The 17740-nt window shown below is 34.1% G+C and overlaps 1 long non-coding RNA gene across 1 annotated transcript in view; it reads left to right on the forward strand.

The window, feature by feature from the left end:
- The window catches only part of LOC141570618 (uncharacterized), a 424578-nt gene that overhangs the window by 16922 nt on the left and 389916 nt on the right, over nt 1–17740 (forward strand). Inside the window, exon 4 of the long non-coding RNA XR_012494826.2 lies at nt 16365–16445. This is a non-coding gene — a long non-coding RNA (uncharacterized LOC141570618). The remainder of the gene's footprint in view (nt 1–16364; nt 16446–17740) is intronic.

Consider the following 17740-nt stretch of genomic DNA (forward strand, 5'->3'; position numbering starts at 1 on the left):
ATTTTTTCAAGTATTATTCACATTTCTAATTTCTTTTTCTGTGATCCATTTGTTGTATCTTTTACCATTTTTAAATTAGAATTGTGCTTTTTAAATTAATTTTTAAGGGCTTTTTTATGTAACGATATTAACTTTTTGTTATATGGCTCAAATATACTTGACATTTTTTTCCTTGTGTCTGGATTTGAATCTGATTCCATCACCTTCTAGCTACATAACTTTGGATAAATTATTAAACCTCTATGTGCTTTAGTTTCACTAAGTTTTAAATTGGAATAATAATGGTAACTATCTCATAATGTTTTCATGAGGATAAAATGATTTCACCTTATCAGAAAGACACTTAAAGTATAATAGGGAAATATTAAACCGAAAATAAAGATTTATCACATCTAGTATTGCTTACTGTATTCAAATTTATTAATTTTAAAGTTTTTCATTGCTTTTAATAATAAAAAATAATACTTAAATATTTAGAGATAAATACTAACATGTTGTATTAACTAAACTTCAAATTTAGCTAAGATTTTGGATACATAGTCTTATAAATTAAAAAATGATTTAATTATTCTGATGGGAATACTATTATTTCTTTTTATTTATTTATCTAACACTGATTTCGTTCATTTAACAGATATTTATTGAACTATTACTATATGCCAGGAACTATAGTTAAACCAACAGTGAACAAGACAGATAAAAATCTTTGCTCTTGTGGAACAACCCTTCCATTTGGGAAGAGACAATAAACAAAATAAATTAGTGACATGAAAAAATATAATAGAAGAAATGAAAGGGAATAAGGAGTGCAAAAGAGAGTGGTTACAATTTCCAATAGGTTAGCCAATAGACACCACTGATTGCATTAGTTTTCTACTGCTGGCAAAAAAAATTACCATAAACTTAGAGGTTTAAAGTAACACAAGTTTACTATTTTACTTTTTCTGTGGTCAGGTCAAGAGTCCAGGCAAAGACTAGCTGCTCACAGCCTCACAAGACTGAAATCAAAGTTTTGGTTGTACTCTTGTTCTCATGTAGAGCTCAGTGTCATCTTCCAAAGTCATTCAGATTGTTGGTAGAATTGAGTTCCTTGTGGTTGTAGGAATTAGGTCCTTGTTTTCCTGCTAGCTTTTGGCTGAGGTCACTTTCAGTCCCTATAGGCTACCTGCTTTTCACCAGCATGTAAACCCCCTCATAGGCAATTCACAATGTAGTGGTGTGTGTCTTCTTTGAGGTAAGTTTCTGACACTTCACCTTCCTTAAAAGGCTTCTCCAATTAGGGCAAGACCACCCATCATAATCTGAATAATTACCCTTTTGATTAACTGACAGTCAACTAAGTATTTAGTAACTTAAACACAAGTGACATTTCAATACATTCACAAGTTCACTCACTCTCAACGAAGAGGAATTATACACAGTGTGTGTCCACCAGGGGGCAGCCTTCTTAGAATCCTGCCTGTAACAGAGAAAATAGTATTTGAACAGATATCAAAGAATTGAGAGCGTGAGCCATGTGAGTATTTGAGTGCAGAGCATTCCAAGCAGAAGGAACAGCCCTTGCAAGGCCATGACATTAAAGTATTTGGCTTGTTTAAACAACAGAAAGATTGGGGAGGGGGACTGTAAAACTGAACAGAAACACTGAGGGGATCGGAGACGTAATGGAAGGCAGGGTATTATGCGGCTCTTGTAGGTAGGTCATTGTAAGAACTTCGACTTTAATGTGAGTGTATGAATGGGGCCATTGTGGACTATTTTGAGCAGATGAGTAATAAAATCTAACACTTTAAAATAATTTCTCCTGCTACCCTGCTGAGAATAGGTTATTGAGGGTCAGAGTGGTTAGCTAGTAGACAAGTTAGAACGCTATTGCACAGATTCAGGTGAGAGATTATGGGCATCTTGGATTAGGTCATTAGCAGTGGGGGTGGTAAGAAAAGGTTGTATTTTGTAGGTATTTTGAAGGTAGAGCCTATAGCTCTGCCTGATGAAATAAACATGAGATGTGGAAGAGAGGAGTCAACATCGACTAGAACATTTTGGCCTGAACAATGGGAAAACCAGCGTTTCAGTTCACTGAGAAGGGGGAGACTTCTGGTGGACCAGTTTGGACATGACCTCAGAACAATGGCTTTGATTAGGTTAAGATATCTGGTTGACATCCAAGTGGAAATGTCAAGTGGACAGTTGGGTATGTGAGTCTGGAGTTCAGAAGATACGTCTGGGCTAGAATTGTACATTTGTGAGTTATCAGCACACATAGAAGATATGTAAAGCCAGTAAAGCCGGATGAGATCACAAAGAGAGTAGTATATAGAGAAGAGGATAAGGACTGAGTCCAGTGGATTCCAATGATCGGAAGTTGGGGAGAAATGGAGGAATAAACAAGGAGATTGAGCAGAAGCAGCAACTGAGGTTAGAGGAAAACCAAGGGTGTATGATGACCTGGAAGCCAAGAAAAGAAGGGTTGGTAATCAGTTGTGTCAAAGGCTGCTGTGGGCCAAGTAAGATGAAAACAGAATATTGATTGGAGTTAGCAATATGGATGTCATTGGTGACCATGAGGAGAACAGTTTCATTAGAATAGTGAAGATGAAAGTCTCTTGGGTGATAGTCAACATGAATGGGAAGAGAAGAATTTGAGATAGAGAGTATTGACAATTTATTGAGCAGTTTTGCTAAAAAGAAGTGATAAAAAAAGGCATTAGCTAGGGAGAGGTGGAGCCAAAAGAGGTTTGCGTTTTCTTTTAATGGAAGAAAAACTATGTTTAGTTGGTGATGAAAATGCTCCAGTAGAGCGGGAGAATTTGAAGATGTAGGAGAGAAAGAAAAGAATTGCTGAAGGCATGTCCTTGAGTGGGGAAGTAAGATCAGATCAAAAGCACAAGATGGGAGGCATTGGGCTTAGGTGGAAGTACCAACAGCCATCATTCATTACAGGGGAGACACCAAGTACATGGGTATCGAAAGATATTCTCTTTGAATTGCTTTAATTTTCTCAGTGGACTAGGGAGCAAGGTCAGTTAAGACTGAGGATGATGATGGAAGTGACTGAAGTGGGAGGAGGAAGAATAAGGAGAGCTTATTGAGGAGAGCTGGAGACAGACAAATGTAACATAATTGCCAAGCAGCATTAGGGACCTACCAAACATTCATGTTCATGAATTGAAATGAGACTAATTTACATATTGTATGTTTTCTTCAGCCATGTTAGTTGCAGAGGTTCCAGAACTAGAAAGGTGGAAAAGCATATACAAGTAAAACCAATATTGTGATTCAGCCAAAATGAATATGAAGTGAGAGAGGCAAGGGAAGGTAAAAAAGGAGTGAGTGTAATAATTGGTCATAGAATTTAAACTAGTAAGAAGGGAAATGAGTACATCAGGGAGGCGAGAAAAGCTATACTTCAATATACTATGAAAAACATAGTATATTGAAGATCAGTCATGTACTGTGGTAAATTCTCAGAATAATTGATATAAGCCTTTCTTTAAAACTGACATTTTGATGATCCCAAGGCTATACAGTATAAAATGCTGGGTGGAGGTCAAGTGATTCTAATCTCCAGCTCCTTGGACTGAAGGTGACTCTCATACAATGATTTATATTGATAAACTGAAAGCACTTTCACAATTCTTATATTCTGGTACACTTATGAAGGAAGAAAGGGCACGAATATCTTTATTTTATATCTAGATATCTAGAGGTAGGTATAGAGGGAGGGTCCATGACAAAGTTGTAAAACAAAGATGAAATTTATTGTTCACTATTTCTTTCTTTCTTTTTTTTTTGGTTTTGTTTCTTGTTTTTCTTTTCTTTTTTTAAATTAAAGTTTATTGGAGTGACAATTTTTAGTAAAGTTACATAGATTTCAGGTGTACAATTCTGTAATACATCATCTATATCTCACATTGTGTGTTCACCACCCAGTCAGTTCTGCTTCTATCACCATATATTTGACCCCATTTACCCTCGTCTACTACCTCCTTCCCCCCTTACCCTCTGGTAACCACTCAACTATTGTCTGTGTCTATGAGTTTTTGTTTCTTCATTTGTTTGTCTTGTTCTTTTGTTGTTTTCAGTTTTATATCCCACATACCAGGGAAATCATTTGGTTGTCGACTTTTTATGTCTGACTTATTTTGCTTAGCATAATTGTGACATCCATGTAATAATTTGTGACATCCATGTTGTCACAAACGGTACGATTTCATCTTTCCTTATGGCAGAATAGTATTCCATTGTGTATATATACCACAGCTTCTTTATCCAATCATCTATCGAAGGACACTTTCTTTGTGAGACTTTTAGCTTCCTTTGTTCAGCTCACCACCCTATCTGCCTCATGGTTGGTCCATGTTCCCCACTTGCTGCAGCCTCCTTCCCAAGTTCACAGGCAGCACCATGTTCTATAAGTTGCTCTTCACTGAGGCTTCCTTTATTAAAAACTGAATGTTAGATGTTCAGTTCTACTGGGTAACCCATTAACTGCTTTGGTAAACTAACTCCAACTTGGGTTAAGTTCTCAATGTTATTATCACATTTAGAGTGATGGTTTTCAGAATGCTTTTGCCTCAACCTACAGTAAGAAACATAATTTACACCATGAACCAGATTATAAATACATATATCTACATACACACATTTGCAATCAAAACAGAACCTTTATGAAATTATACCCTTACTATTTTGTGATGCACGCCGATATTTTTGATTCTATTGTATTCTATTTAAAATTCAGCAGTTGGGATCCACTTTATGATGTACCAACTACTAAAGGGTTGATGAACTGCAGCTTGACAACAAGAGGGCTTTTGATGCTCACAATGCTGGTAAGGTATAGTCATGGAGGAGATTAAGGGTGTTGCAGTAGGGGGCATTTTTGAAAAGAAAGGCCTATTGGTTCTCCTTAAATTATACATATTTATGATAATACAAAAAGTGATTTTAGGTAATATGCTAATGAAATAGACTGATATACTTAGGAGAAATAGATTGTGGTCCTAGTTCTACCAAAACAATGGAAAAGATACTAAAGAATAAATATGTTTACTCATATAAATATATAAATATATTTATATTAAATATATCAATAAAGATACTAAAGTATTAATATGTCACATGTGCCTAACCTTTAAAAATAAATTTATGAAGTATTCTAAATAAGAATAACAATTAAGAACATATTCACTAATTTTGATGACTAATATCTCTTCTCCAAGATACCAATATTCTTACTTATTTGCTAATTAAAGACAGTAAGTACCAGTCACACTTCTAAGAGCTTTAAAAGCAATTCACTCCAGCCTCAAAACAATTCCATGTTGTTGTTGTTGTTGTTTTATAGTTCTTATTCAAGATGAGTTCTTATTCTAGATAGATGAGGAAACGGACGTACAGAGAGTAAATAATGTGCCCTGGGTGCCCTGGGTGCCCTGGTAAGGAAAAGTGTCAGGCAGTTTGATTCTCAAGTTCATGCTCTGAAACAACTACCATGTGACTTTTTTTTTTTTTTGGCTTTTTCCTCAATGTTTATTAAAATATATACGAAAGGCCTTTATTGTATCTACAAGTGCCCAAGTATAATAGGTACCATAATATAATAGTAATTACTTGCAATACATTTTTAGAAAAAAGTACAATATTCAGATTAAATGCAGACCAGAAAACATCACATTTTAAAAACTTGATATTTCCATTGACTCTTCATGTTCTGCAATTGGAAGGTAATTTCATGTGTTTAGTTTTCTATCTATTGAGGGACACATATGACTACTACCATTACTTGGGGGGGGGGGCTAAGTCAGTGTTTTGTCCTTTTCCTGGGTTTCTTGTGTCATATGTCCTAGCTTTCTTATTAAACTATGAGGGACTCAACAGTTTCCTGCTATATTAATAATGTTAATAGCTGCTTTTTATTGAGTACACTATGCTAATGAACTATTTTATTATCTTTTTTGAAACCTGTGGCACCCATAAATAAATGCCTTTATTACGTCCTTTATCATCTTTCTGCTAGACCACAGGTGAGAAAACAGACTATGTACTCAAATAATCTGAAGAAGATCAAGCAGCTCATGGATGGTGGAGCTAGGTGTCAAACCAGGATATTCCCTGATTACTCCCATCTTGATCCTTTATCCTCCCACCTTCTCTCTGGAACACTGTATTTACAATGTAATTTCTGGATTCTGTCTGTTGAGAAACACTGGCTGCCTTTCAATCACCTTTGCTCTCCTTTGCTTTCTGTTCTAAACCTTTCACCATTCACCCTGACTTTCCACTGCCGCTGCTATTCTACCACTGACCTTACACTTCTGTGTGGCTAGTGTCTGTACTGAGGCTGTCACATTGTCTGCTTTTTAATGATTACGTAGCTTGTTCTTTTGAAACTGTCTTTTGACATGATTGAAGGGGCTATTTATTTCCACTAGGAAACTTCGTTGTTATGGGTCAGAAGTCTTGGTTTCCTATCAAAGTGCTACCAGCAAGACCTTTACTCTGGGAAAAAGGAACACACTTTTCCTGTGATGGTTCCTATTTTTCTGTGATAAACCATCCCCCAGATGCAGAAGATCTCTGTTTTTATTGCTCACCATGCGTGGATTATGCTTTTATGTTTTTGGAATGCCTTAATGGATCTGAAGTATTAATATGAAAGCCCACTGTGATGAGAACACACAGTCCAAGTGTCTGCCTGCTTGGTGGCATGGGTTACGTGGATTTTATGGTACCTGAAATTCTTGGATCAAAGATACTAGGTAACTTACAACTCAGTCAGGAATACTGACTTTGTTTTGTTTTGTTCTAGCGTTCCTAGGATCTAGTTAGAGAAAAAATGTTTTAGGGGAAAATAAAATATATTCTTTTGAAGAGATGTACTATACCTAAGTCAAATAAATACAAACCAAAGGTATATATATATATCATATATCTATATAACTGTGTGTTACATTTGTGTTTACTCAGATTGTTCAAAAAGATCATTTTAACATAAGGATATAGTAAGCAGCCTTTTAAATGTAGCTCATAAAAATATGTGCTTCTTAAATTTCTTTTATAACCTATTAGAATTCACTGCCACTCCTAACTACTGTATTGGGCAAGTGTAGAATACTGCTGTAGGTTTCATATGAAGCTTCTATCATTTCTACCATTTACTCTACTTGTGAGTAGCCATTTGTTGGGATGGAGAAGTGGGAGAGGCTTTAAAAATTAGTTTGGAAATGGCTCATCACAGGTTTTGGTATTTTATAAAATAACTCATAATTGAGATCTGATAGGATATGTATGTTTTAGTAGCTGAAAATGACCGGAAACCAGAATTTACTGGAAAGGCCATTGAACATCAGAAGACTCAAATCCTAGACTCCATTCTACCGCGTAATAACTGTGTGATGCAGGGCTTCTCATTCTAATCTCTCATCTTCCTTCTGTCTAAAATGGTATTCAAAACACCTGCCAGGGCTAACTCTAAAACTTATTCTCAAGAGCAAGTGAGATGTAAGTAAGTGAGGGAGGTTTATAAATAGCAAAATGTAATATTCTAATTTTATTTGTGGATTTGATTTATGTTGGGACCCTGAAATTCACACAAACCCTCCAAAAGATAAGAATATTCATTGTCACCAACTACTTACCCTTGATTCATTGTCATATATTCTACAAGTATGTTGAATTGTTTGCATATGATACTGTTCCTTAAGTATTTAAAATAAATATCACCAGAAAATATCTGCAATTAAAAAAAATTATATACTTGACGTGATATCTAAAACTTTTTTATGTATTTTGATAAAAATGAGTTGTATTTCTTTTTTTATATAAGGCTTTGGTATAAATCCACACATCAACTTGGAAGGCATAATTTTAATGCAGCTGCTGTGCACTTTCTTCACAGCTTATTTGTAATGTCATTAGTCATTGTTAGGTCTATTAGTCAGAAGTTTCAAATCTACAAAGTGGTTGTCAATTTTAGTAATTATTTTTAGAAATGCTGACATACAATTTAGTGTGTTGAAATTCAGCTTTATTCACAGATTTCTCCTTCTGTTCTTTTGTAAATCAATGTGGATAATCTCAAAATTACAGTGCCTCTCTACACTCTAAGCATTTTAGATGTGTCATCATATTAATTTTTTTGCCCTTTACTATTTCCATTAATTAATTTTGCCCTTTAACTTTTGCTGATCAATGTGGATTAAATTGTAATTGCAACATTTCTATGAAATAATACCAAATTAGGCTGATAGTGACATGCTGTGAGTTAGTGAGGAATATTAACATTTTGAACTTGGTAAATTGATTTAAAACCAGATAGAATTGTGATTTATGTTTAAATTCTAAGTATGAAGAATTTTGAATATGACATCATGGTTAAAATTTCCTTGCAGTGTCTGCTAAATACTGGTGGCTTGGAAACATGTAGCTTTACATTATCTCTATCCCATTCTATTGTCATTGGAAGGTTAAAATATGCAATGATGTAAGAAAGGAATTAAATATCTCATGAATATCTATATTAATTCCCATAAATTGATCGAACTATTGACTTTAATAAAGATTACCCAATATGGTTGACTGTTTATTCACTAAGTGAACATATAGTCATTACCTACTCTGCACCAGATAATGTGCCAGATGCTAAGGGTAGAGTGATGAATAAAATTTAGTTCCTACTCCAAAAGAACTCAGATTCTGGTGGGTGAGATGAACATATATATATGTGTACAATAAACTTAGTGTCATGCTGGAGGTATGTATTGGTACCATGAAAGCACAGAGAAAAGCCACTTGGATCTTCAGGTTTAGGAAAGACTTTTTGGAAAAACATGCCACCTAAGCTCTCTCTTCAAAAAATTTTTTAAAAAATTATAAATGGAATGCATGGACATGTGATGATAATAAAATAATTTAGAAGAATTTGTGATCAAAATAATGGAACCATTTCTGTTCAACAGCGATTTGGCTTCCTAGAGGCAAACTCTTTTAAATAGTTTTGTTTGCAGTTCTTTTAGTGGTTCCTCCACAATACTAAATTATGCGATTATACCACCTATGTGTGTTGTAGAGTTATTTATCATTTTCTTACTTCTACAGGTTATTTTTGTGATAATAAATAATATCCTGCTGCATTCTTAAGAGATGACACTATCACTGCTACTGTTTCCTCCACATTTTTACCTTCACCACTCTCCAACATTTATCATCCACTCTATTATTTTTATTTTGTTAAGACTGCTATCATTTGTAATTTGATATGAAACAGGAACCAAGTTTTTCACCTTCTCCATAAATTGACTCTGAAAGTTTATATTTTTATGACTATGCTGGGTCAGGTACTATGCTATGGATAGAATGAATTCCCTTTTCTTACTATCAATTGCTTGAAATTATGCCAAAAATTTATTTTCTCTACATTTGAATCATGGTTTTTTATACAACTTTGTTTTTTCCCCTCCTTTGGGTTAGCTATTGGGTTTTCTCTCTTGTCTTAAAAATATAACATGCATATTACAGTTTCACGTATTTTCTGCATATATAAAGGGAGCCAAACAATGTACACACTTTTAAGAAAGGAAAAAGCTGTATTAAAATTGTAATACTCAATATATACTGATAACAAAAGATGAATACAAGTCACGTTTGTATTAAAATTGTAATACTCAATATATACTGATAACAAAAGATGAATACAAGTCACGTTTGACTTCTGCAATTACAAGAGGTGCTCAAAGTGGTTACCATCAGTGTAATTTTAATACAGTTTTTTCTGTTCTTAAAATGTGCACACATTTTTTGGCATCCTCGGTATTCTGAAACTGAGATCTCCCAGGTGCCTTCCTCCTGACACCACTGATCCTCCTGTTCTAACCTGAAATCTATACAGGACTACTATACAGCCTACTATACAGAAATCTAGGACTACTATACAGCCTCTCTCTAGGAATTTTCTTCATTGCTTTCCTGGGTGGGATCCATATTTTCTAAGTCCCATCTCTCCTCTTTTTCTTTCTCTGTCTCTTATTTTGCTAGCATGCCCCATAAAGTTACTGTTTAAGAAAAGACGTGGTAAAAACATATCATATTGGCAAATGCCTTTATTCTGTTCTCTCTCTCTCTCTCTCTCTCTCTCTCTCTCTCTCTCTCTCTCTCTCTCTCTCTCTCTCTCTGATTGAACTGAGTATAGCATTCTAGAGTCAGAACATTTCTCCATAAACTGGAAGGCATCAATCTACTTTTTTAGTGTTGGTGATAAGTCTAAGTAAATTCATTCTCATTCTTTTTTAGATAACTTGTTTTTAATCTTGGAAGATTTTATGATCGTCTCTAGGTGTGGCTCTTAATTACAATCACTCCACTTGCCACTTTGCACTTTAAATGTTCATATATTTCAAATCTGCGGAATTTGATTTATTATTTCCCTGTTAATTTCTTCTTCATTTTCTGCATTCATTCTTTTTTGAAATTCTCATTTGCAGATGTTGGACCTCTAAACTGCTCTCCTGTGACTCTTAGCTTTTCCCTCATGCTTTCTGACTCTGCATTTCTGCCTTACACTCTAGAAGAGTTCCTTGACTTTATTTCCTAGGCTTCTATTTTGTAATTCAATTTAGTTAATTGTATATTTTGCATTTTCCAGCCTTTAACAATATGATAATATCTCTCATTTGCTGATCATTTCTCTCCTACAGTCTTCTCAGTTATGTATTCTATTTTTATGGATTTCTGTTTTATTTTAATGGAATCTCAGGTGAGATAAAAAGTAAAGGTGTGTCACTGAGACCTAGTATGACATGGGGGAACTAAAAGCAGTAACAGGTTGTTTAAGGTTGGAGTAGTAAACTAGGACTAGTCGGGCACATGACTGAAATCATTGCTAGGCAACATATCATGATGGCCTTGTAGATATACTCTACTCAGGATTTTAGACTTGATCTTATAGGTACTGAGTGTTTTAATCATAAAAGTAGTATGATTATATAAGGAAGATATATTTAAAGACTAGAGGCAGGAAGGAAAGTTAGTTGAAAGAATTCACATTATTCCTCTTATGTGTGTTTTAGAGTAAGTTGTTATTTTCTTGGTAATGAGGAACTGCTCTAAGGCAGAAAGATCAGAGCAAAATGAGACAGAAGTAATAAAGAAGAGATTTCCAAGACTGATTAAGACTATCAAGTCAAGAAGTGCTCAGAACCCCAAAAAAGGATAAATGTAAAGAAAACCACTAGGCAAATCATGATAAAACTTCTGAAAAACCAAAGACAAAAAGAAAACCTTAAAAGCAGATAGAAAAAAAAAAAGGCACGTTACCGTCCAAGGAACTAATAAAAGCAAAATAAGAATGTCAGTTATCTTCGCAAAATAAACAGAAAATCCAGAAAATAATGGAATAATCTTTAAAATGCTAAAATAAGATATATCAGGTTATCATTAAAGTCTAGTCTACTTCTACTTTTGTCTGATTTTCTATGCAATAAGGAATGCCACTGATCATTAAGACAATGTTTTCCTGGGATGATGTCCAGTTCTACAGAATTATAAGAGAAGAAAAATTTCCATGCAAAAAATAATGAATGGAGTTCAGGAGATTTGGGGATCACTGTGAAAAAGCATAATTTAAATAGTTAATTTTGTAAGATGATGGTCTAGGTAGAGTAAGAGATTTAAATGCTCACCATTTAATATGTTCCAGATGGTTAAAAGTCATAGGTAATCTAGACGCAAAAGAGTCAACTTATTTTTTTTAACTCCCTTCAGCTCTAGTATTTAGTAATTTCTAAACCTCTTTTTCATTACGCTTATCGTAATAAAGTTGACTCTTAGATTAACTGTGGCAATATTTGACAAACATATTAAGGCCGATAATAAAATGAAAATTATAAATAGAAGGCTGTGTACAATATAGGGTTTATAAAGATATAGGTCAGGATGGATCGTTTTAAGAACTGTTAGGTAGTAAATATGAAAATGGAACTATACAATTTTATGTCCAGACAGATATTATGAAAATAAAATTGAAATGCAGTATAATGTAGTGATTAAAGGCACGAGCTGTGAAGCTCGATTTCCTAAGTGAAAACTCCAGCTCTTCAAATTACTAGCTGTGTGACTTTCAGATGTTTTTTTTTTTTTTTACCTGATCTGAATTTCAGTTTCTACTTTTATAAAACCTTTTAAAGATTGTGGCATAAAATTGTAAGCATTCTTCAGATTAGCCATTATTATTATAATGAAGAGTTGGCAAAGCAAGGTTAGTACATTCATAGTAATTGTGTAATAAGTTTTGCTGGATTCTGGTGCTTGGCTTAGGCAAAGGAAATACCCAAGGAACTATACATTTTTACATAATAATGAAAGAGTAAAAAGAAGAGAAAAAAATATTTAATTTTCCTGAACAATAGGAATTTTGTTAGCAATCCACATGTATAATTTTCTGTAACTAATGTAGCTATTATTTTTTATAATTTTTTAGATGACGTAACTGGCTTAGAGATGTTAAGTATCCTAGATTATTTTTAACTTAACAATATAATTTAATTTATCAATAAGGGGTAAATTTCAGGACAGAAGACTGATTTCCTTATATGAATCCTGGAAAAAACTAGTAGGTGGTTAACTGCTAACATATAAAACTGATTCCTACCTACTGATGTGATCACACATTTGTTAATAATGTGTCCTTCCCTTCTCTGGCTGATTATTTAGTTTATTTATTGATTGATTCCTTGTCTTTTTCCTATCATTTCATTTGCAGTAGAGTCAATCAATTCCAGACAAAGTTGAAAAGTAGGTGAATTATATCTTTTCATCCTAAGAAACACCTCTCATTTCTACTTTCATGTATCCTGTCCAATAAAAATTGTTTTTGGACAAAGTCTGAAATCAGTAATTTATAACTGGACATTAATTTAAATTGTTTTCCCTTCTCAGAAGATCATCTCAAATCTTAACTTCTTTTTAATGGACATTTTACTCTATTAAAGGAAAGCCATAGACATTTTTGAGTAAGCAAGAGAGACTTGGGAAGTTGAAAAGTGATCTTTTCAGGAATTCCTGAAATATCATAAGTTAGTCTGGGTGTAATTTACCTATATGTTATACAAACCTTAAAATAAAAAAAAATAAAAAAAAACTAAACTAATTATTAAAATCTGCTCGTTGAAAGATTTAAATAATTTTTTAAAAACTGACAAACGTCATTTACTGGTCTCCAGACTATGACCTAAAATTTATTTGGAAGTTTTAGGTTTTTATATAAAGTCGAATCATAAAACTTGATTATGTGCAGTGGTTGAATTTGGGTATCATTACTATGTTTAGATTATAATGGTACGGGTAGCTCTTAGCTATACATTTTCAAAGATTGCTTATGCTTTTAAAGATATGTGAAAGTTTGGCCACTCTCAATTGGTTAGGCCTATATTGATCAAGAATAACGAAAGGAAGTACTGATGATGATATTTCTCGGACAGCTTCAGTGAGCAGGAAATATTTGTCTCTCTTAGTTAGGATAAGAATAGGATGCTATAACCAAGAAAACAATGATTCAGAAAATTAAAGAAAATAGAAGTTGATTTCTCCTTTATGTAACAGTCCCAACTGAGTGGTTCAACCCTTCTCCGTGAGGTTATTCAGAGAGCTAGGTTTTTCCATTGGTTTCCCTATGATCCCTTAGGGCTGTCATCCTCTGCATGGTGGTGAAAGGATGTCTGTGAGTCCCAGCTGCTGACGGGAAAGACAACGTGGTGGAGTCATACTCATAGCCCTAGGACTTAGATCCATAAGGGGCACATATCACATTCCATTCCATGGAGAAAAACAGTCACTTGAGTCCATTATGAAAAGGAGGCTGAAAAATTCCATTTAGTTTTGAGTCTAGGAATAAGGAAGAATACATTTTGGTAGACAACTAGCAGTCTTCACTTTATGGTCTGTGCTGTTTCTCTCGATCATGTTGAGGTTTCCTGATGATGTGCAGTTTTTCTCCTGAAAATGGTGAGGATTGGTACCGTTTTTGTATGGACCCTTAAACTGGAGAAATTATACCACCTTTATTTTTCTGCAGACTGTGTACATTATTGCATCCTGCCTATAATGGTGAGAAGTTACCATCTTTCTTTGAATAAGATCCTTATTCAAAGGATCAAAACTATACAAAGGCCCAAAATTGATTGAGTCTCAGGAAGAGGAAGCAATATTAAAGCTCTTGTGATTTACCTATGTCTTGTGAATCTGCTTCTACTCCCTTTTCCCTTTTATTTAGAGGGAAAAAAGCCAGCTCTACACCTAACTCCCCAATGAAAAAATAAGTGCTTGGTAGATCAAAACACATTTTAATCTTTCTTCCTGATGCAAGGTTTAAGCATTGCTGAATAGATACCTTGAAGTGTGTTCACTTTTAAAATAATCAAGTGTATAGGTAACTTCTAAGGGGAGGCTCACCAGGGAAATGAAACAGAAATCTTTCTTTATTGTTAATAACTCATTCTTCAGCTGACACTGAATATTTTTAACAGATACTCTATAGTTCAAAAGAAGAGAGAATGGTTTCCGTTCTATAGGATAGTGATTATTCTCTAATTTTCTAATATGACCAAATTTATGTTTTGATGCAATATGAAGTTTTGTATTAATAAGACTCCAATAGACCCAAGCCCCTTATCATCCATTATCATCTCTGCTTACTAGCAGATGCCAAAATTCCTATAAGAAATTCTTGTTTTTCTCTGGCTAAGCATTAAGTAATGAGTTTGTTTTTTTTCTTCAAGATGTTTTTTCCCCCTAAGCCTTTTCCCATGTCACTCTTTATTGTCCATTCAACAGCCCATCTGAATGAATTTCACTACTTCCTTGGCTTCAGTTGCCATCAATTTTTTAAGGAATCCCAAATCTTTATCGTTAGCCCAACGTGTTTTTGAACTTCAGATGTGAATATTCAACTGCTTACTGAGTATCGTCACCTAGATGTTCCACCTGGCAAAAACCGAACTCATCAACTCCTCATCCCTTCTTCTCAAACTTCTCTTGTTCACTATCCACTAAGGTGCTGAAGTCAAAACCTGAGTTTTAAGAGAAAAAATCTGGCCTAAGACCACAGCTCCCATTGGTTATATATGTTCACTAAAATAGGATCCTGTCTATAGATGATAACTGAAACGTTTGAGGCCTTCGTAACCTTGCGTATGTACTATGATACCAGAACATTTATGTTGTATGAAGCAACAATGCACATAAATAGTGAAGAACATTTTATAGTGTATCTGATATTTGGGATATGCTAAGAAAACTTGGATTTAGAGCTTTTCTATCTTTTGTTTGTTTTTTCTGCTCAAGCCTGTTGAAGATTGTAGCTATATACATTCATCCAAATTTTAATCAGAAGGATGTCAAGGAGCCATAGAGAGTTAGCTTGTCTGCATATTTCTTAATGCTTTGGTACCTTTAGCAGGAGTAAAACCCAGTAGTTTTTCTAGTTGGCACATAACGCCTTTCTTCTATCCGTAGATTTGTCAAGAACAGACATTATTCTATATTAACCATGTGTCCAGTGCCACATGAATACTCAAAATCTTGATTGGTAAGGGGGGTGGGGGGTGGGAGATGAGGGTAAGGGGGATCAAATATATGGTGATGGAAGGAGAACTGACTCTGGGTGGTGAACACACAATGGGATCTATAGATGATATAATACAGAATTGTACATCTGAAATCTATGTAATTTTACTAACAATTGTCACCCCAATAAATTTAAAAAATAAATTATAAAATAAAATCTTGATATTTTAAGTCACATTTAATCAACTGCTTTGTACCTAATTATTTACTATTTCCTAATGCCACTTTTCTTCATATTGGTTTTATTGGCATTTTAGTATATTTTTTGGTAATTTATGGTGCTGTGATCTTTAACCCCTGGAAGTAGTTTTAAACTACCAGCAAATATTTCTGTGGCTTAAATTTGGGAAGCACTCTGCCTGTTGAAGATTTACCATATATGCTTATACTCTGAAAAGTAAAAGCTTGTAGCAAAATTATACTTGTTTAATCCAGTGGTTGCCATGGAAATAAAAAAACAGTGCATAACATTTGTCATGCTATTTACTCTTTCCTTTGAAAGACTCAGAACTTTAAAATTGATACTCACTTTAGTTAACTTCATGAATGCCTTTTCTACTGCATGGACTAAGTGAGAGGAGAAATCTTTCATTTATATACTTTCCACTTGGGTCGACTACACAAGAGGTATTTTTTTATCTTTATTTTAAATTAAAGTATACCCAAAAAAATCTGAAAACATTTATCTGTAAAGATATATGTGCTCCAATGTTCATTGTAGTTATTTTCTCTTTCTTAAACAGCTTCCCTATTTGTTTGCTATTGCTTCAGATGACCTCTGAAATTTCTTGACCATCAGTCTTAGGTGGCCTTGCCTTGTGCAGGTAAGATTGTCTCCTTTCACTGACTCCATTCTTACACTGCTAAATCTGTTGTGCTGTTTCTTTTGACTCTGCCTTCTTCCTTTTCTTTCTTACTCTGCAGTCTTTGTCTTGACAAATCTCTTTCAGCTTTATAGAATATTATTATTTTTGTGCTCCCACATTGACTTTGTAAGAAAATGTATCCTTTAGAGGATAGCTGTATAACTTAGAATGTTTCGTTTAACCAATTATTTTGTAGGGGTTTCCTTTAGCCTGAAATCTTTTCTGTAGCTCAGATGGATTCTAAATATCCTTGACTTTCCAGAAACATATCAATTGTATAAAATGAAGTGTATCTGTAACATGTAATAGCACTAAAGGAATAATAGTGTTTTGGCAGAGAAATATTTAATTGGTTGCTGTAGTAAAAACAGCTACAACTCTATCTTCTACTCAGCATAGAAAATGCACTTCAGTCTTTAGGTAATCTCACATCAGACAATTAACTGGTAGGAAAGTCAGCCCTTTTCCCTCTTCTCTGCAAGGATACAATGATATCAAGGAAGTGTTAGAATAACTTAAAGGTCCCTAATGAGCTTCAGGGATTTAATGAGAAGATTTTCTATTCTAGTGTGATTAATATTGCTCTGTGATAGAAAGAGGACTTTTTTTTTTCTGAAGGAAATTCAGAGCAAAAGAGTTTAAGGTAAATGATTAAGAGGAAGTTAAAAAGTGGTTAATCCCTTATAGACCACGGGGATTAATTATTGATGACCAGTAACTGCCACCAGCATGAGTAGTCTCTCCAAATAATCACTACAGCATACAATGAAGTAGTGAAAAACTGTTTTTAAACTACCCAGCATTTTAACCATTTATTTTTTGAATTCTATCAACCAAGCAATCCGTGCAGACTGTATATAGTTGTATGAAACTGTGAACCTATATCGTTTATTTAGAGACACTATTATTATCTATAATTGGTTTTATATTTTTTCTCCATAAATAAATCGTAATTGTAAATTACTAAGTCAAAATGGACAAACTGGCTCTGTGTGTGTGAGTGTGTGAAGGGGTGTGTGTGTGTTTGTGTGTGTGTGTGTGTGCATTTATGTGTGTGTAATAGGTATACAGCTTTGTGTGTGGGTAAATTTGGAAAGTCAGTAAGTTAGAATAAATAGAATGAAGAAGAAAGAATAAGAAAAAGAGATAGTATAAAATAGTCACTGATACTAAGTAAAATATTGGGATTTGTGGGCGTACGTACTCAGTGGCTTTTTTGCACAAACACAATTTTTTTTTGAATTACTGTTTTT

The sequence above is a fragment of the Rhinolophus sinicus genome, chromosome 3 (assembly GCF_057876585.1).
Source record: "Rhinolophus sinicus isolate RSI-liver-muscle chromosome 3, RSI-T2T, whole genome shotgun sequence".
NCBI classification, from domain to species: domain Eukaryota; kingdom Metazoa; phylum Chordata; class Mammalia; order Chiroptera; family Rhinolophidae; genus Rhinolophus; species Rhinolophus sinicus.